Genomic DNA, 21,836 nt, shown 5'->3' with positions numbered 1-21,836 from the left:
GGGACATACGTTCTAGTATAGGAAAGACTCACACATATGATATGCATCTGGGAAGAAAAACGGCCAAGGAAGGGTAACAACCAAATGCGATGTATGGGTTAATCTGAGAGATTCTTTTTACTTTTCCAAGTAAAAATAATGCAACACATCTCAGAGAACAAGAATAAAACTTTCAATGGAAATATATAGCTTTTAACAAAAGTTTATATTTAATTCTGATTTAAAAAAACACCGACAAGAACAATCTATTTTAAGCATATATATTCTTATATCATTTATTCTTTTTAAAATATCCCCTTAGCAAATCTTATCATTGTACAGCACATGCCCTCATTCAGGCACCGAAGGGTAACATTTTCCTTCCTGACAATAGCTTGCTCCAAGATGCCATTTCCTAAATTTTACTCACGCAAGACTCTGTGACTGTTAGAATGATGAATATCCGGCGAAACCAAATTAAATTCCCCAATTGTTTTGCTGTGCAGTTTTCAGGGTTAAAATGGTTGTCTAGCAGCTTAGGGAAGAATCATTGCACGGGTAATCCCTTCCTTATGAATGTTTAACTGTACGTGCTGTAGAGGCCAGACTGAATATCATGCAGCTCTGTCCCCGAAGGCCAGTCTTGAGAATTCTCATCTCACGGACCTTGCAGACAGGAGCCATATTCAGTGTGACAATCTAGGAAGAGAGCCACCAACCGACTCCCCAGTGAGTGTGCTATCGGCATGCTGATTACTCAGCATCTTCACATATACTTTCAAGAGCTCTTGTTAGTAGACACTGTTAAAAAAGTTCGTGCATTTGTCTGTCTGCCTGCCTGTCCATCCATTAAGTCCTTCTGTTGAGCATGTCCTATGTAAAAATTATTGGTTTGTTAGCAAGGATACGAAGACCAACATGACTTAGACTCTGCCTTCAAGAAACTAGTGATCCAGGAGAGCGCAGGCATGCAAACTGGTAAATAAACACATATGTGTTCCAGTGCCATGAGAGGTATGTGTACAGGGTACCGTGGGGTTAACAGAAGGAAGCACCCAGTTCTACTTTGTGGTGGGTGTGGGTTGAGAGAAGCCTCAGAAGAGGAGGAGGAGGAGGAGGAGAAGCTTGAGAGCTGCAGGGAAGAGTTGTTCCCAGAAGAAGGAATGTAGCGAGTGTGGGCATGGCGGTTAGGATGGGCCTGGCTTGGTCAGGAATGGTGACAGTTCAGCATGGCTGCAAGTAGGGCGATGAGGGGACATGGTCCAGAGATTTCCTGATGCTTCCTCTGTTTCCTGTAGTAACAGTGATGTAGCCATCACTGATCAAGCTCTTGCTAAATTTCTTAAATTAGCAGGCACAGGCATCACACTTGGCTTTATTCTCTGGCTTTCAGAAAAGATCTGAACAACCATCTCATTAGCAGTACAATTTACCTTCTACCCAGTGACATGCGAGACAAGATCCAGTGATACCACTTTAAAATCCCTCATAGAGTCCTTTTTACCCTGAAGTTTTAATCCTTTGATATATCATCATTAAGATAGCACTACACTATTTAAAAAAGCCTCAGAGATGATTGATTTTGGCAAGATCAACAAATTCAAAAGCAAAGGGCTGAGTTCGATCCTGAATGCACAAATTTGAAGTCATTACAGTTGAGTCTTATCATTTGCATGAACGTAGTTTAGTGTAAGCACCATTATGGACTTTTATTCTTTCTTCAAGACTGAAAATATTACACTGGGTCTCACTGTGACTTGCAGTACTGTGAATACCTCTTGGCAGCTAGAATCTGTACACACAGTGGAGTTCTGCCACTTCTATTTCTCCCAGACACATTCATTACAGTGCTGCTACTACTGGTCAGAGCAACTTGGAAATGGCCTACACAAAGAATTACCATCCATTTGCTTTGTTATTCACTCATTCAACACCCCCCACACACACACACACACACAAGCAATGAGCATCCACTCCGGGGTAGACAGTGTTCCATGCATGGAAAACAGGGTGGTGAACAAAATGAGTCCCTGCTGTCACACAGCTCACACTCTGCTGGGAGGCAAAAGAACAAAGATGTATTTATAGCTAGATATAGATATAATGCATGACACTATCTATATATGTCACATTATATAGATAGATATGTCTATCTAGCTATCTATCTATATAGCTGTCTATCCATAATGTCAGGTAGTGGTAACTGCCTTGAACAAAAGTAGAGAGGGTAAAGGCAGATGGAGAGAAAGTGAGTGTGTGCATGGGCACCCTAGCTAGTGCGGGGTCACAGGGAAGGCCCTTCTCAGAGAGTAACTTTTACACAGAGAAGCAAGGAAGCAAATCACGTGACCATCTGGGAGCAAACCAATCTAAGCAAAGGAATGCACTTGGTATGTGTGAGAAGTAGCAAAAAGATGGATATGGATGTGCCTGGAAAGAGGTGTGGGTGGGTCAAGAATGAAGGAAAGGGTGAAGGGCTAGGTCATGTACGGGTTTGTAGGTAAGGAATTTTGGAAGTAATGGATGGGAAGCCATTGGACAGATTTATATGATCTGATTTATCAGTTATATAAAAGAATTATTATAACCATATAACCACATAAAACCCTCCCTGCAAAAGACTGTATTCTCCAAAAATGGCCATATCTAGATACTTATCTTGTCCTAGATGTACTTCTAACAATGTGATACGCCAAAGGAAGGGTTCTATGTTCCCTCTCCTTTAATGTGGAGAGGAGCTTGGAATCGTCCCAACCAGTGGAATATGACAGAAGTGACTCTAGGTGCCTTCCAAGGCTAGATAGCAAAAAGGATAAAGTTTCTGCCTGGCTTCCAATCTGTCTCTGTCTCTATCTCTGCTGCCCTCCCTCCCTGACTCCCTCCTTCTTTTTCTCCATGGATGATCACCATTGGAACCCAGCTGCCAGATTGTGAGGAAGATGGGAGAGGCTGACATTCAGAGGAACTGAGGCTGCCTGCAAACAGCACCAATTTGCCAGCTGTTTGAGTGAGGCTCCTTGGAAATGGATCCTACAATTCAGCCTTCTTCTCCAAGGCTTCAGATGCCTTTGGCAGCAGCTAATATCTGATTGCAACCTCATGAACCACCAAGCCAAGGAGTGCCTGATTCTTAACCCACAGAAACTGTAAGAGATAATGAATTCTTTTTAGTCTCTAGGTCATGTCTAAGAGCTCGACCATATAAAGCTTTGTAGATCATGGTATGGATCTTGGATTTAAGCCTAAGTGTGATGGGAAGTCATTGGAGAGTTTTTAGTAAGGAAAGTCTACGCTCTGATTTACCAGTTACAAAAAGTATATATCATCTAAACCAGGTAACCACAGGAAAACCTCTTTATCCCTGAAAATTTTATCTATCTTTTTTCCTTCCTCCTACCTATTTATCCCACGTCTTCCATCCTGACTATCCCTTCAATGTCTCTCTCCCTCTCATTCTCTCCCCCCATTCGTTGTTGCCCTAATAATCAGGCTAATAGCGGTAATATTAGTAGGACACTATGTTAGCTCTGTCATTGGCTGTCAAGGCCGCCCAAGTGATTTGCTTTCCTCGAAAGTGTGAGCGGCGATTTCTATCAAAGAGGGTAGTGGGGTTTTAGAGTGATGAAATAAGAATCAGAAGATTTAGGGCACAGCATCAGCAGCCATGAAGGTTTAACCATTTAAACCGCAATTACTTTTGCACCGACCTATAGCTAAACCATCCCAAACCTGGATTGTTAGTGAGGTATTAAGGCTCCCCAAAGAAAGATTGAACCATCTAGCAAACCATACTTAAAGTCTTTTATATGACAGGCACAAGGATCCAGCTACTGAACTCTATCAATGTCCTTATCTGGCTTGTCATTAAATTAATTCTCTCGACACATATTTTTCCAATGGCAGAAAAAAGACCTATAAATGTTGTAAAGCAAACTACCAATGCTCTAACACTTACGGAGCCCCTTTAAAAATAGCAAAAAAGCCAAAGTCTGTGAACAAGATCAGGAATCACTTTTTAGTTAAGAAGAACTCTTCAAAATCTTCTTAGCCCCTATGGTATGTCTGCTGGAATTCCTCTTCTCCTGGAGATTAAATTTTATCACCAACAGCCTCATCCTTTAGCACTATTTATTTCTGGCTATCTATCTTTGCTATTAGGAACGTTTGATTTGTATTTATTTCCTATGGATTTAATTTTCAGTGGAAAGGAGACTGTGATTCTGACTGCCTGAAGCAGCACAGGTGACCTGACATATCACTCTTCAATGGTATGAGACCTTGATTTCAAAGTAGGAGTTTTGATATAGGCACAGAGGTTGCCAGGATTCTACAACATTTAGTTTAGCTGTTTCCACTATGTACTCAGACTTTTATTATTTAAGCAGATTCCTCTTAAGCCCTCACTCTTTATTTCAGACTCAGACACCATTGCCCATAAATCTTTATTTGTCGAGAGTTAGGGTTCAGCAGGTCATGCCACTTTCTTGGTGCACCGTCTGTATTAGCCCCAAACCTTATTCCTGACATTGATGGAGAGAATTTATCATTTTACTCTCTTTAGAGTAAAAACAAAAGAAAACAAAACTTAGAATCAAAAAGAATCTTGAAAAATGCCTTGCACAAAGCACTATCATTTCAGATATATGAAATGTTTTATTAATGATAATAAGATGAGCTTTATTTTAGGTACTCTCATTGTGTTTATCAGAGAGTCCCAAGATGAGTCAAGTTTCAAATGTCCATTTCCTACCAAGGTCCTGAGGGAAATCTGCTTCTTCCTGGTACTTTATTCTAAGGAACTGAGTCTTTATGGAGGGGGTGCCTTTGATTGGTGGGGAAGTGATGCACAGTGCATACTAACAGCAGGGGATGCTTCAGTTCAAATGCAGAACAGTTGATTCAACATTCAGTTTGTAGTGCATATTTCACTTTCTTTGAGTATCTCAGACACAAAGCCTTACCTGTAAAATTGATCAGAACAGGTATTCTTATGGATGGGAGGAGTTACCAACTATTACCCAAAGATAAAAACTATAAAATATGAAGAAAAAGTTTATGGGCAAGGATGAATCTACAAGGGTCTGCTGTCTTAAAATCTTTACTCAAGAAAGTTGTCAATTTAATCAGCCACCATCTCCAAAGATAGATGGTCAACCTGAATTTTAAAAATTCATTATCTTAAAATGTAGTTATTGAAGTCCAGAGACTTTCACAGAATTAACTAATCTTTCTCTAGAAATCATTTTGACATCATTTTGAGAGTATGATTTACGACTCACACAGAAGACAAAGGATTGGATCTTCTTTATACTCATTTGGCTTATTACTTTGAAGTTATGATAAGCTATTTCATTAAGTCTAAATGCCATCAATTGTAAGAAGCACCATTATTTTCTGTTCCAATAAGGAAAAGCACTGCCAATTAAACTATAAAACAATGTTTTGTTATCACATTGATTGTAAGACATATCCCGATTGCAGAGATCATAAAATGTAAAAAAAAAAAAATGTGTGTGGTAGGCAGAATAATGGTCCCTAGTCATGATCTCATCCTGGTCCCTGGAACCCATGGGTATGTTACATTACATGGCAAAAGGGAGTTAAAACTGCAGATAGAATTAAGGTTGCTAATCAGCAGACAGGGAGATTAGCCTGGATTTTAATCACAATGTACCCACAAGGGTCCTGAATGTGGAAAACAGGGCAGAAGAGTCAGAGGGAGATGTGATCACAGAAGAATGGTTGGAAAAGCAAGCTTGCTGGCTTTGAAGATGCAGGAAGAGGCTATGAGTTAAGAAATGTGGGAAGCCTCCAGAAGCTAGAAAAGACAAAGAAATGGATTCTCATCTAGAGCCTCCAGAAAGGAATGCAGCCCTGCTGACACCTTGACTTTAGCCTACAAAGACCCGTATCCGCCTTCTAACCTATAGCACGGTCAAAGATAATATATTTGTGTTGGTTCAAGCTACTAAATTTGTATAATTTGTATGGTGGCGATAGGAAGCTAACATAATGTACATCTTAGAATCCATGAATGCAACATATTAATAATTTGCACAAATTTGAAATTATAATATTTATATTTTACTAGATATGTAAATTCATGAGAATTATTAAAATATTATTCATAAATAAACAATTTTAGACAATCCTGAAAAGATTAATTATGCACTCCTTTGCCATAGGAAACAACCTTCATTAGGATGTACAAATTCAGAAAAATATGTCCAAAAACCAACCTCACTACTCAACACTCCACTCAGATCTCTGATGTTTCCTTCACTTCTATTACAGATATGGAAAAGCAAACCTTTACAATGGGACAAAAATTATGCCTATGCATTCATCATCCTTGATTCAGGATGAATTAATATCCAAAGTTAGAATATTTCAAAAGTATTAAAACCTGTCTAACTAGACCAGAATTTAGTTATCAGTGAATCTTTACCATGCAATGAAATAAAAAACATTAATTGATATTTATTTTCTTTAAAAAATTCTAAAATATATCAAATTCTTTGTGTTGGCCCTCAGTCCAGCACATAAATATATTAATTCTATACAAATGCATAGTTTGCAACTGTATGACCTAAATCCAAAGCTGAATTTCTAAAAAACAAAACAAAAGAACTCATCGTGAAATAACCCCTAATGCCAGAGATGCTATACTCAAGATCCCAGATCTCATAATCTCACAAATAAAACCTTGACATTAAACAAATGAGTCCAACATTTTTCAGGCAGTTTGGAAATGTCACCTCACACGTGCACAGCAAGCTATCCTTCAGAGGGCATAGTACTCTGAATACAAAACAGGTGACTCAGGCAATTGGTTTGGATCAACAGCTCAGCAAGCCGTCAAAGAAAACCATTATTTTGTTATTCTTAGGCCATTATCCTTCCTTCCAGTTTCACAATTCTAGGATCTTCATTGCAGCTGGTCCAAGATCTTAATTTTTCTGGCAAACGGTTTTTTCTTTTTATTGCTTTGTTTCCTCTATCATTGCTGTCTTGTCATACATAATGCAATTTGCCCAAGCCTTTCCCTTATCTCCTTCACACCAAAGGTCAGTGTTTCCAGCTTCTAGGATCAAGAAGCAAATATTTATTAAGGTGAAATAGAGATTTAAGGCAGTGTCTTGTACCTGTTAATATTCATCTGGCTCATCTGAGCTTCTGCACATCAGATAAAAGAATGAATAAACGAACCCATCTCCCATTCAGTAACAACCATTCTGGAGCCTTTTACTTTTTGGAGTATTCACTGATAAGTGGGGAGCCAGCACAGGGCCTCAGACAGGCTACATCTTCATGGCTGCGGATGCTGTGCCCTAAATCTTCTGATTCTTATTTCATTACTCTAAAACCCCACTCCCCTCTTTGATAGAAATCGCCGCTCACACTTTCGAGGAAAGCAAATCACTTGGGCGGCCTTGACAGCCAATGACAGAGCTAACATAGTGTTCTACTAATATTACCGCTATTAGCCTGATTATTAGGGGTGCTGCTCGGCTTTACAGAATTAAAAGGTTTCTGTCTTCTCAATTTACAGATATCCCTTCAGTTGCCTTCAAGGTTATAATGGAAGTCATGTTATTTCCTCTTATAGATGAAAGGATTTGTTTTCTGGAAGTCCTCATAATTAATATTAAAACTTGAGTGCCCTATCTCTTGTAGTAATATTCTATTTGCCAACATAAAATACACTAAATTTAAAATAATGCTTTGTCATAGTTAAAATTTTTTCTTAGATTTTTTTCATCTTTAAAATCTGCTTGTAAACTGTTCATTTGTGACCCACTGAAAATATGACACATATGGGCAGAACAGCATGGTACATCAGCAATTTTCAGATGGTATGAAAATCATGTTTTTATTTTTGTTGTAATGTTATAAAATCAAAATTGTGGTCTTTTAATCTGAATTTATTTTTCTTTTACTAATGTAGTCTACTGATGAAAAAATAGACCAAGATTATAAAATCCATAAATTAAAAAATTATTTTGAGACTAAAGCATTTGTACAAGGCTAAACCATCTCTCTGGAATTTAAGAAATAAGTTGATATGTAAGTTTAAAGACCACTTAAAGATAATTTACTCAAAGGAGAGAACTTTGGGTCCTGATTCCAAGCCAATTTACTCTGGTTTTAAATTAAATTCTAATAACCTGATTATTTAGTTTCTAAGTCTCGTACAACTCAAAAAGTAACGTTTCTATAAACAGATTGCAGCAAGAGGCAACAACTGATAACCTATTAATAAAGAGACTGAAAAACAAGTGAAAATGAAGAAAACTCCTGTGGTAATCTGGGGGCCTTGGCTAGCACATTTCAACTTCCCACAGTAGGACTGCAGGCGTCCTTGCATTACAGCACAACACACTCATGCACTGGAACTCAGAGCTGAAACTGGAAGTCTAGTCCAGACATAACCACTTCTTATCTGAATGCCCTTGAGCTATTAACAGTTACTAGCATTCTGGGAGCCTCTCATCCACAGAATGGGGAGAGTTCTTCCTGCCTTGCCTACTTTGTCAATGTTAGAGTTGGGAAGACCAAACGAGATCATGTATGTGTTAGTTAGGTTATTGATTCAGCTGCATGTGAATCCTCTCCACTAGAAAAAAGACTGCATTTCTTAGTCTCTCTTGAAGCTGAGCGTGGCCCTAGAACTAACTTCTGGCCACTGGAATGTGAGCGAAAGTCACGTGTGCACCCTTCAGGACATGCCCTCCTTTTGTCTCTTTCCATTGTGATGGTGCAGTGGTGAGCCATCCTGGGCCATGAGGACAATGGCAGCAAGACCAAAGATGCCTGGATTTCTGACGACTGCTCCAGCAGAACAAATACACTCGGCTCAGACTTTCATGTGAAAGAGATAAATTTCTGTCTTGTTTAAGCCCCTTCCATTCTGCTGCATGTGGTTTGTTTCTATCACACTAACTGAGAACAACAAATGCCACGAAAATTCTAGATGGGATTTGTTATGAGATGTTTGAAGAATAAGAAAAATATTGCTGATTCTTAAGCTTAAAAATTATATTCTTAGCTCTCCACAAACAAGTAAGAATTCTCATGTGATGATTTGCATTTTTTTCTCCAGAGATTGTTGTAGAAAACAAGGATTTTGGAACTTTTGGGCTAAGTACACGGTTCTCCAAGTTCTCTAGGTCAGGTCAGAATATGTTTGTAAAGGAAGAACTGATGAAATGGAGACTTAGTCAGGCCAAGGATCAACCCAATATCAGCAACTCCTCCCCCCCGCCCCCGAGTCCTCCCCATAATAGTTCTTGGGAAATCAACTCTTTCCTCCAAGGAGGGAAACAGTGGAGCACAGAAGATTGGATTGTAGAAGAAGGGCAGAGATTTTTTCATTCCCCCTAACACACGACTTCTACAACTTTGCCTCGTGTTACCATGGTTACCACATGACTTAGGAATTAATTTTTACAGAAACAGCAATTGTGGAAGTCTTAGATGACCATAGCATTTTTCCTGGTGCCTTCATTAATAAATTAATAGGAAGTACAGGCCATCTGCTAAAAATACATATGATGGGTACTCTTTTCTTTCAACAATTACTTTTAATTATTTACCAATATTTGAATGGGAGGAATAGAATTGGGGGTACAATGAAAAGAATGGGAAAAAACAACCCAACTAAGGAATTTAATATTCCTCTACTATGGCTTTGGACATATAACCATCCGTGTACCTTTTAAAAATGTTGCTTACTAGCAAGGCCCCCAAACCAGGTTCCAACTAATGTATTAAGTGGAAAATATGGAATAAATTCTGTAAAAGAAATGTTTTGCCCCAACTTGAAGATTTTTATGGGTCTCTCATTTAAAAAGGAATTCCATCAAATTGGAATACACAGATGAATCACCGCCTGCTTAGAACACTTCAGAATTTGTAATGCGTTACCTAGCTTTCTGATTTTTCCTTCTTTAATTCAAAATGTACTTGACTGTCAGGATAATATTTCAGAAACCATGTTTTTTATCTGTCAAGAATCTAAATATTACTATTTTGTTTGATTAATTCTCATTCTGTGAGACTACCCCTCAAAGTCTTGTATTGCCCCATCTTCCTGTTACCGCCTAGCTGACCTCCTTACTCTTTCAGTACTTCTTAGGTCATCATCATAACATTCTCTGCATATATCATATATTTTATTTTTATTTTTGTAGAACCATAGTGTGTGTGTTTTCTTGTGTCAGCTGCTTTTACTCAACAGAAAGTTTTTGAGATTCATTCATATTGTTCCACGTATCGGGAGCTCATTCCTTTGTATTGCTGAGTAGTATTCCACTATGTGGAGATTTCACAAATTGGTTTATCCATGCTCCTATTTATAGACATTTGGGTTGTTCCCAGTTTTAGGTTATCATGAATATGACTACTATGAACACTCTTGTATAAGTCTTTTGTGGACATACATTTTCATTTCTCTTGGGTACATACCAAAGAGTAGTATTGTTGATTCATAGTGTAGACAGATGTTTGATTTTATAACAAATTGTTGGTTTTCCAAAAATCATTTTATTATCCCACCAGCAATGAATGAAAGTTCTAGTTGTTTTATATACTTGCTAATATTTAGTGTTGTCAGTCTTTTTAATTATATAAAAATTACATAAAATGTAATATAGTGTAAAATAATAAATATAAAATGTTATCTTATTGTGATTTGCATTGACAATTACTTGATTAATGATATTAAATACCTTTTCATATGGTTAATGGCCATTCCCATATTTTCTTTTGTAAAGTGTCTGCTCAAGTCTTTTGTCATTTTAAAATTGGATTGTTTGTTTTTATTGCAGGATTAGATATGCCAGACTCAAGTTCTTTGATATATTTTATTTTTTCCTTGTCTGTGTCTTGATGTCTTTTGATTTGGAAAAATTTTTTAATTTAAAAAAACGTTTTTTAAATTAAAGTTTATTGGGCTGACAATTGTTAGTAAAGTTACATAGATTTCAGGTGTACAATTCTGTATTACATCATCTATAAATCCCACTGTGTATTCACTACCCAGAGTCAGTTCTCCTTCCATCACCGTATATTTGATCTCCTTTACCCTCATCTACCACCCCCTCCCCCCTTACCCTCTGGTAACCACTAAACTATTGTCTGTGTCTATGAGTTTCTATTTCTCATTTGTTGTTTTTGGTTCATATACCACACATCAGTGAAATCATATGGTTCTCTGCTTTTTCTGTCTGACTTATTTCGCTTAGCATTATAATCTCAAGATCCATTCATGTTGTTATAAATGGTCCTATTTCATGTTTTCTTACTGCCGAATAGTATTCCATTGTGTATATATACCACAACTTCTTTATCCATTCATCTATTGAAAGACATTTTGGTTATTTCCATGTCTTGGCCACTGTAAATAAAGCTGCAATGAACATTGGAACATACTTGTCTTTATGGATAAATGTTTTCAGATTTTTTGGGTAGATACCCAGGAGAGGGATTGCTGGGTCATATGGTAATTCTATTCTTAATTTTTTGAGGAATCTCCACACTGCCTTCCATAGCGGCTGCACCAGTCTGCATTCCCACCAACAGTGTATGAGGGTTCCTTTTTCTCCACAGCCTCTCCAACACTTGTTGCTATTTGTCTTGTTGATGATAGCCATTGTAACTGGGGTGAGGTGATATCTCATTGTGGTTTATTTGCATTTCTCTGGTGATTAGTGATGTTGAGCATTTTTTCATATGTCTATTTGCCATTTGTATGTCCTCTTTGGAGAAATGTCTCTTCAGGTTCTCTGCCCATTTTTCCATTGGGTTGTTTGTTTTGTTGTTGTTGAGTTGCATGAGTTCCTTGTATATTTTGGATAGTAGTTCCTTATCAGAGGCACTGTTAAAATTTTTTAAATTTTGATGAGGTTAATTCACATATTTTTTTCTTTTGTGGTTAGCACTTTGTGTACCTGTTTAAGAATTTTTTGGTCTTTCCAAACTTAAAATATATTCTACTATATTTTCTTCTAGAAGACTTATTGTTCCAACTTATACTTTTAGGTCTATGATCCAATTCAAATCAATATTTGTGTATAGATGGATGTAGGACTTAAGGTTCATTTTTAAAATAACTAATGTATACAGTATGCAGGTGTTTTAGCACAATTATCCTACTTGAGGTTCTATTCACTTTTCGGATCCATGGATTGGAGTAATTTTTCAACTTTAGAAAATTCATAGACATCATCTCTTCAAATATTTATCCTGTCCCACTCTTCTTCTTCACTATTGCAGGCCTCCAGTGTTATGTATTGTAGGCCATATGTTATCCCACAAATTTCACACCCTCTGCTCTGTCTTTTTTGTTTGTTGGTTTTCACTTTTCTCCCTCTTAGTGTTTCAGTTTAGATGGTTTATTCTTCAAGTTCACTGATTCTTTCCTCTGTTACGTCCCATCTGTTACTAGGCCCAATTAATAAATCCTTCATTTCCAGTATTAACTTTGGTTCTTTTTTATGGGTTCCCTCTCTCTGCTGAAATCACTCACCTGTTTATGTATGTTACTCAACTTTTCTACTAAATCGTTTAATATGCTTATCACACATATTTTGAAACCCCTGTCTGATAGTACCATCTGGGCCATCTTTTGGTCTGCTACGTTGACTGCTTCTGGTCTTGACCATGGATCATATTTTCACAATTTTTGAATGTATGCCAGATATCACATTGAAAAGAATAAAGTACCAGTTTTGCTAATGATGGAGTAGGTATTATTGAAAGAACCCTCATACAAGGATCAATTATAAACCCTGGGCAAAACATATATTTAAAAAGTACTTAAAGGCTTTGGCGAATGACCAAAAGCAGACATAAACTGGAAGGAATTACATGTAGATCTGTGTTATAGGGATTTTCCTTTGGAGCAAGGGAAGCTAGCAAAAGCTGAAGTCTTACTGGCCTGCAGTTAGGGAATACAAAGTTCTTTATATATTTTGGATATTAGTCCCTTGTCAGAGGCGTTGTTTGCAAAAATCTTCTCCCATTTGGTTGGTTGCCTTTTCATTTTGTTGATGGCTTCTTTTGCTGTGCAGAAGCTTTTTAGTTTGCTATAGTCCCATTCATTTAGTTTAGCTTTTACTTCCCTTGCCTTTGAGATCAAATTCATAAAATCCTCTTTAAACCCAAAGTCCGTAAGTTTAGTACCTATGTTTTCTTCTATGTAGTTTATTGTTTCAGGTCTTATGTTTTGGTCTTTGATCCATTTTGGGTTAATTGTGGTACACGGTGACAGATAGCAATCTAGTTTCATTCTTTTGCACAAGGATTTCCAATTCTCCCAGCACCATTTATTGAAGAGGCTGTCTTTTCTCCATTGTATGTTTTTGGCTCCTTTGTCAAATCAAAGTTCATATATGCCAGAGTGGCTGGAAATTTAGAAGGTAATATTATAAAGGAGAGTGTTAGAGAGCAGATCCCTGAAGTCTGCCTTTAAATCCCCCTGAAATGCTTGGCTAATCCCTGAACTGTAGATGTATGGGAGAAATTCTGGAGAGCCTAGGGGAACCTAGTAACTGCTGTATGGGTGAAATAAATGAGAAGAGCTGTTTGAGTAATAAAGAGACTCTAAGACGAATCCAAGTTTGAGTAGTTGATAAACACCTTGGAACATTAAGCTTCTACAAGATCAACGTGATTACCTAGTAATTTATATGTGTACCAGGAAAAACATTTTTCAGAGAAATAACAGAATCCAGAATTTTAAAAATATATCATCTACAATTTCCAGTATATGATAAAACATTATGAGACATGTGGAGAAATAAGAAATGAGATCCATAATTGAAAAGCAAAAAGGAATAAAAATCTGTCAATAGAATTAGAACCCAAGATAACCCAAATGTTGGAATTAGCAGATGTATATTAGATTCCCTTGAGCAGCCACTAAAAATAACACTAACAACTTTTGCTAAAAACCCAATAGAGGAATTATAATTAAATACTAAAAAAGACCTCATAACCCCACAAAAAGGCAGGAAAGAAAAACAGGGAAACCAACCAACCAACCAACCAATCAATGCAAAGCAGATGTGACAAACAGGAAAATGGTAGACTTAAATCCAACCTTATCAATAATTACATCAAATTTAAGTCTAATGACTCCAATTAAAAGGCAGAAACTGACAGAGTGAATAAATAGGTCCCAACTATAAGCTGTCTACAAAAGAGATACTTTAAATATTTGCATTTTAAAGATACAGAAGTTAAAAAAAGATAGAAAAAGACTAGAAGTCAATGAAATTGAGAATAAATAGAAAAGAATTTTAAAGTTAGTAGTTCTTTGAAAAATACTGATCAAGAAACAAAGACAGAAAAGACACAAATTCTGATAACAGGAATGAAAGAGAGAATATTTCTTCCATTACAAATCCTAAAAACATTAAAAGGATAATACAGAAATATCATGAATAGCTTTATGACAATGAATTTAACCTGTATTAGGTAAGCTTCATTCATATAGTGCTGTTGGTTGTGTGTTCAATGATAATAAATTAACAAGACATATAAAATAAGGTATCTATAAACAGAAGCACACATAAAACAAGGTTACATGTTGATAGATTGACATAAAGGTTGTGACCAGAAGCTTGCAGGAACCTAACTCTGTATTTCCCCTAGGAGCAATGGTTCAGTATTTGCTAACTCAGTTTTCATAGTTTATAGAACCTAACTACCTTGAATAATGAAAATCACCTATATATCTTTTTCAAAAGTGGATAAACCAAAGATAGACCTAGGGCTACATGTACCTGAAAAATGGGACAGTATTTCTTTCTAAAGCTGAAAACTATTGCTATTATTCCTATTCCTATGGACTAAACTGTAAACGTGCAAACCTTGCTACTTAACTTGTATCATTTGGTCCCCATAGGTGTTCAACTCACCATCTTAGGCACATATTTTGTGTGTGTGTGATGGAAGGTGTCCAGAACCATGATAGAAAACTATGAGCCAGAGATTCAGACAACAAGGACTGCCATATAAGATAATGTAAATAACCTTGGGAAAAGTCGTCCATTTACACTTTGGGGCTGATGGGAAAGGTGGAATAACAATCATATCACCTAAGAAAGCGATGACAAGTAAACACCATCATAAATGCCAAATCTGAGAGACTGGTATTGGTCTCTCAATGTATGCTTAAGAATTCTGAGCTGCATTTGGGTTACACTGAGAAAAAAAGTGTCCTGATTGACAGTAATGGCTGCCAGGCGCCAGAAGACAGAGGAGTGACCAAGTGCCGTATATCTGTCAATCCTGGCCTCAGGAATGTGAGGGAGTACCATAAAGGGGCAGCACAGAGATAAAGGGAGCAGACGCATGGAAGGGAAAGTTCCTGTTCTTCCCAGTTTTGCTCTGCGCTGCCCAAGCTGCACGCATGCAGTGAAAAGGCACACATGGCTCCATCAGGCTGACGTGGGCTTCAGGGGAAATATGCCTGGACCTTCAAGACTTTCTTCTTCATGGGGAGACTTTACTCTTGCTACTGAAATAATAGTCTTCGTACTTTATTACATGAGAAAAAATACTGAAGGAGGGTAAAGCAATTAAGCTTCTATGAAAAGTCTGTTTGGGTGTGTAACCCACATCCAACCATCCAAATGGAAGTTTCCTGACCTCTAAAATAGTGAACTAGTCTTTAAATTTTTCTATTTACTTGCCATAAAATCAGTTATGGATTAACAGATTGAACTCCCATATCTAAATAAGGATTTTTAAAATAAGACAGCTCACACAATACATAGGAGGAATTCAATTTTTAGTGGACAAGGTTTAGAAGACTTGTAGATAAGGAAGAAAGCCTTTTTATTGAGATAATAGGTTGGGAAAAGAAGCCTTACCTCTGGAAACATTTTGAAATTCATATTTAATATGAAATCAGAATTATTTTTTGAGGTTATTGGGGTTCCAATTCATTATTTTCTTACAGACTGTGTAAAGAGCTCCTACTTTCATTTAAGAAAGAATTGTTCTTTTGAAAATGTATTTGCATTTGCACTGTTTGCGCTTAAAAAAACCTTTTTCCCTAAATTGCTGTATAGTATTTCTAAGTGAAGCTCTGAAATGTGCACAAAATCTGATAAAGACTTGATAAGGAACAATGCCTGGTGTAGCAGAAGCTTTGCATTGAGAGAAAATTACAAGAGAAAGCAGAGGTGGCAAATCTTTTCTAATGAGTACCTCTAGCCACAAGGAAAAAGGAGCTTATTTCAGAATTAGATAGGTTTTTTGTTTTGTTTTGCTTTTTAGTATTTGTAGATGAAACAGAAATTTAAAAGATGAGTAGGAAAAAGCCAAACAACCCAATGGAAAAGTGAGCAAATGACTTGGCAGACTCCACATAAAAGAAGATATTCAAATGACCAACTTATGAAAACATGCTTAATAACCCTGGTTATCACAACACTGTGATACCACCATATTCCCTTTGGAATAGCTAAAATGAAAAAGGAAAACACACGTACTAGCAAGTGTGCGTGAGAATGAGGAGTATTGCTGGTGAGAATGTGCTACGGCACCACCATTCCATAACAGTGCTTGGGAGCATGGACTAATGCTGAGCTTGTGAATACGCTGTCACCCAGCAATTCCCCTCCTGGGGATACACCCAGCAGATCTGCTTATATGTGTGCCCAAAAGGACAAGTATATAATGTTTACAGTTGCACTGCTCAGTATAGTCAAAACCTGGAAACTGCGCAAATGCCCATCCACAGTAGAACGGATAAATTGTGGAATATTCCTAACGGAATACTATAAAACAATAAAAATGAATGATCTAAAACTGCATGCAGTGATATGAATGAATCCAACAAACATGGAGCAAAAGACGCTATGTATAAGAGTGCGTGCTGCTGCTTACGTTCATGTGAAATACAAAACCCAGCAAGACTGATTTGCTGTTAGATGTCAGGACACTGGTTCCTCTCGGCAGGGGGCAGATGGGAACTGTTGACTGGAAGGGAGCAGGATGAAGGCTCCAGAGGGCTGATAATATTCTGCTTCTTGATTTAGTGCTAATTACACAGATGTGACAAGTTTGTGAAAATTCATTGAGCCATGCATTCATAATTTCTATGCTAAAAATTTCTGTAACATATCTTTTTCTTTTTTGCAGGCGCAGGCTTAAATAATTTTAGAAATTATTTTAGAAAATGTACAGCTTGGCAGTTCCTTCCATCTGACTTAAAGTAAAAGAGCTAACAACAAGCAGTGGTGTGCAGGAGCTGGCTTGTACTGACTCTCTTCCCAACTCCAAGGTCAGTGCCCTCAGGGGGGAGCTTGAAGTCAGCCAGGCAAATGCTACAAATCGGGGCTTTACACATTTACTAGCACACCACTGAATAACAGCAATGACAACAACAACCCCCCCCACATCTGTTTCTCCTGCATAAATAGTAATTGCTTCAAATAGAAGGAATTTGGCATCTAAATGAACAATACATTCCTCCTCTCAGACGTTTAGCACTGAAGTGTGGTTTTCGTCCTGGGATAAGGAACTCCAGACCAGGTTTACATCTCAACTCAAGCTTCGAAATCCTCAGGATGAAAGAGTGAGAAGGCATAAGCACACTTTCTCTTTGTTTCCATCTCTTATCTCTCCCAGTCATATCTTACTTCTCATTTTAGGAAGTAAATAGTCCAAAACAGCTTTTTCATTCCTTCTGGACCACCCCTCTGCCAGCCCTTTTCTTTCTCTGCACTTAAGAGACAATGAGTGCAATCTGTAGACAGGTCATTACAGATCCACCAGTGGGTTGTTCACCCAGGAGCTGGAAGCAGAGCTCAAAGCTGGGCAGCACGTGCTCTCTTCTCCCCACTCCGCTGCCTCCTCATGGTCAGCCTCCCTCTCACACAGCTCTGCAGCCCCTGGGGCACCTCCACTGCCACGGTAAAATAAGGCGAGTGAAAGATGCTGCAGCTACCTGGTCTATCTTCCTTTGATCCCCAAATATTGAAGCCCCCACTGAGAAACTTGAGATAGACGGAAAATTAAAGTGTCTCTTACAAAGGCACACGCAACAGGTAGCAGACAGTGCTTATCCAAGAAACTCTTGTCAGGAACTGAGCCCGAGAAACATGAATGAATCTAGATCCCAATTAAATCTGCCCCTGACTGGGACCTTAGCGCTCATCTCAGCCTACATCCTTATTCTACACATGAGAAGCTGGAGGTCCTGAGCAATCAATAGGTTCCCCAAGAGGTGGACACAGGATCAGAACAGGGGCTCTAACCCTGTGTGTCCTGCTTTTTCTATTATACTTGGCCACCGCCATTCCAAATTCCTTGATGGAGACCCCTTTGCATACTCTCATTCTATGTTAATGTTTTTGAAATTGGGATGTATCTTACAATTCTTTTTTTAAACATTCTTTTTCTTTATATTTTTAAGAAACAAAATTTGAGGCATTATTAACCTGTTTGTGTCCTGGAATCTGGGCAATGTGACTTTACAACAGATATTTACATTCGAAAATGCATATATATTAAAGGTATTTTTATATTGAAAATGTCTCTGCTACATTTAAAATATGATGTGGTCCACACAATTTTCAAGGAACATATGCCCACTTGGGGCTGCATTTTGGAAAACTTCCTTAGCAGTTTGTTGCCTGTCAATTTTTTCTCATTTTTGCTGCCCTTCAGATATCACGGCCTGAATTCTGTGCAAACACCCACAGGTGAGTGGGAGTCAGGAAGCCTTGCAGCAGGCTCTGAGGAGGAACATTTGGCAATGCAGATGGCTGAGCTGTCCCAACTCTCAAGACTTTGCGGGGCCGGGTCTGATCTATCTGAATTTCTCCATGCTCTTGGCCAACTCGTAACTAACCCAAAGTGATGGTTTATTTTATGTGTCAACCTTACTGGATCACAGGGTGCCTGGATATTTAAACATTATTTCTGGGTGTGTCTGTGAGGATGTTTCTGGATGAGATTAGCATTTCTATCGGTAGACTGAGTAAAGCAGATTGCTCTCCCCAGTGTGGATGGTCATCATCCAATGCACTGGGGCCCTGAATAAAACAAAAAGATGGGGGAAGGGAGAATTTGTTCTCTATGGCTGCCTTTGTGAGCTGGGAAATTGGTCTTCTGCTCTCTGACTAGCTATTACCACTGGCTCCTCTGGTGCTTGCCTGGGTCTTCAGCTTGCAGATGGCAGACCATGGGACTTCTCAGGCCCTGAGCGCATGAGCCAATTCCTTATAACAAATCATATATCTATAGCTATAGCTATATATATTCTATTGATTCTATTATATTCTCTGAAGACCTCTGGTTAATGCACCCAATTTCTACCTCATTTGGTACAAGATGCACTGAATGCAAAAAATCGTTCATGTGCTCTCTTGTCAAAGAATGTATAACCTAAAAGAGGATTACAGCCAGAATTCAAGAAATGTTTCCATATATAAACTTTAATTTAGCGACCAGGAATTTTTCAAATTTGTTTTCTGTTTTTCATTGCTGTTTTCCCAGCACCTACAATAGTACCTGGGCACCAAAACAAATTATTGGATGATCTTCAAATAATAAAAGCTATTAATTATTGAAGGACTGCTAATGCTAGGCACTTTTCAAAACCAATCTCATTGAGCCTGCTCTACAATTCAAGGAGGTGGAAGGTGTTTTCACAGATGAGGAAACAGAGTCACAGATAAGGTTAAATGACAAAGATAAACTCAAATGAGTGAAGAAGGTGACCTCTTCTGGCTCCAACGCCTGGGCTCTTTCTCAGTGTACTATCCCCCTTTTCTCATGGAATGATATGTTCTCAAAGTCAGGAATGACTCTAAGGGACTGTCCTAACCTCCTGCTAAAATTTTCTCTCTCCGGCACCTTCTTTTCTTACCCATTTCTTTATCCTACGGCTCTCTGGGAAAAGCGCTATGTCTGTGGCTGCTTGACTTTCCCTCATTCCCACAGTGGGGGCCGATATGTAAGGGAACCAATCACAGGAGTTTCAGCTGTCTTCTCCATTATCTGCGTAGCCCTCCAGCTCTATAGATGCACAATCATAATAATAAGAAAAACAACAACTTGGATTTATGATAAAAGGCTTTCAGATAATCATTCTTTCATCCAGGCCTTATCACCATCCTGGGTCTGGGCAGAAATTACCAGCCCCATTTAAAAGGTAACACTAGCTCACATGAATCATGCCTTTATTCTGGCCAGGCTCTGTTCCAAGGGCTTTTTGTCTACCATTCCTTTCATTCTCATAATTGTTAGAGGTTATTATCTTTATTTTACAGAAAACCAAGGGACTTGCCCAAGTTTACAGAACTAAATGGCAGAAAAGCCAGGGGTTACACCCAGGGGGTCAGCTTCGAGGCCCACGTTCTTAATCCCTCCATCGTGCTGCCTGAATAATAGTGGATCCAAGAAGAGAACCCAGCTTTTCTGGCCCTAAGCTGCACAATACCACGTAGGCAGTCCCCATTATAGCTTTATCATGAAAAGCCCTCTTCAACTGGGCTCTAGTTCTTTGGCCCTAATTCTCATTTTAGTGCTTGCCATAAAAGGCAAAAACTAGAGACTAGTTTTTGCATTTCTGCCATGCTCATTCTATTTCTTGTTTCTCCTGACTATTTTATTGTCTGTTACCTAAATCCTGCTGTGCATTTCAGATTCTCCTAGCTTATATATAGTGTCAAAATTCTGTCATCATTTGCTCTCAGCCAACAAGGTACTGATGTGGCAACTTCACAATAACATACATGATTGATTTTTTTTTAGGAGTGGGGAGGACAGAGTCTCATGTTTCCTGTAGGTAACATGGTGGTTTCAATAAGATATTTTAAGGTTTCAGGTAAGGTGACCATGAGCTGTCTTACTTAAGTCCTGGCCCTCAGCCTCAGCTTCAATTTGCACAGAGTCCTCCTAACCCAATTCTAATGGTCCTCAGTGTTAAATCAAAGAAATAGTTCGTGGTGGACAAAACACCAATAGGAAATCACATCTCATAGCACAGTTCACACAGCAAATCTTGTTCTAGCTGTTCCATGACCTTGGTTTTAATCTGTTGTAAGAACTAGTTCTTCTCTGCGGTACTTGGGAATTAAAATGGTCACACAGCATTATCTGTGTAACCATTGAACCAGTTCTCTTTCTGGGAATATAAAAATGCTCTGTTTATGTGATCAAACTAGAAATCTCCCTTATTGTGTGAATTTCTGCAGTTGAGCAGCTCAATAAAACGGGAGCTCCATACTGGCTAAACAGCGGGTGGTCTCATGCTCTACCGTCAGTATCCTGAATCTGTATCAACTGGAAAAGCCCCACCCACCCACACAGGGCCTTGAGGTAGTTATAGTGAGGATGGAGCCCTGAATACAGATCATCTAAATCCCTTGGCATGGCTGGGAAGATTAAAGAACAGTATGACAGGAAGGAATGTAGTGGGTTTAGCATACCACTGATAAATATAATTTAATCCCTGAAGAAAATCAGGACATGTAAACAAATACTAAATGAAATTGATTTTCAAATCTAGTATTTATGTAAATTTTATACCAAGCCCTTCAGACATACTAATTAAAGAATTTCTCTAAAAATACTGCATTAAGTTTTGATGGCTGTATCTCACAATAATGACCTTTTGTACAGTTTTAGAAAAGTTGATAACTGCCCATAACCCAAAAGCCATCATAATATGCAAATTAAATAATGCAAATGGTAAATTGATGACTTTGTTCTCATAAAAGTAAACAGAAGACTTGAAAGGACTCAAACTATAATATAATTGAACTATTTGGCTCCACTCAGAAGAGAATAATTGACCAGTCTTTGGCTAGCTTCCAAATTGGGTAATAACA

General features: G+C 38.1%; 1 protein-coding gene across 8 annotated transcripts in view; it reads right to left on the bottom strand.

Annotated features, from left to right (window-relative positions):
* The window catches only part of TRIM9 (tripartite motif containing 9), a 104,552-nt gene that overhangs the window by 68,016 nt on the left and 14,700 nt on the right, over positions 1-21,836 (bottom strand). The window lies entirely within an intron of this gene.

The sequence above is a fragment of the Rhinolophus sinicus genome, linkage group LG03 (assembly GCF_036562045.2).
Source record: "Rhinolophus sinicus isolate RSC01 linkage group LG03, ASM3656204v1, whole genome shotgun sequence".
Lineage (NCBI taxonomy): Eukaryota > Metazoa > Chordata > Mammalia > Chiroptera > Rhinolophidae > Rhinolophus > Rhinolophus sinicus.
The sequence above is the reverse complement of the archived record's forward strand: the minus strand, read 5'-3'. Positions and strand labels throughout refer to the sequence as shown.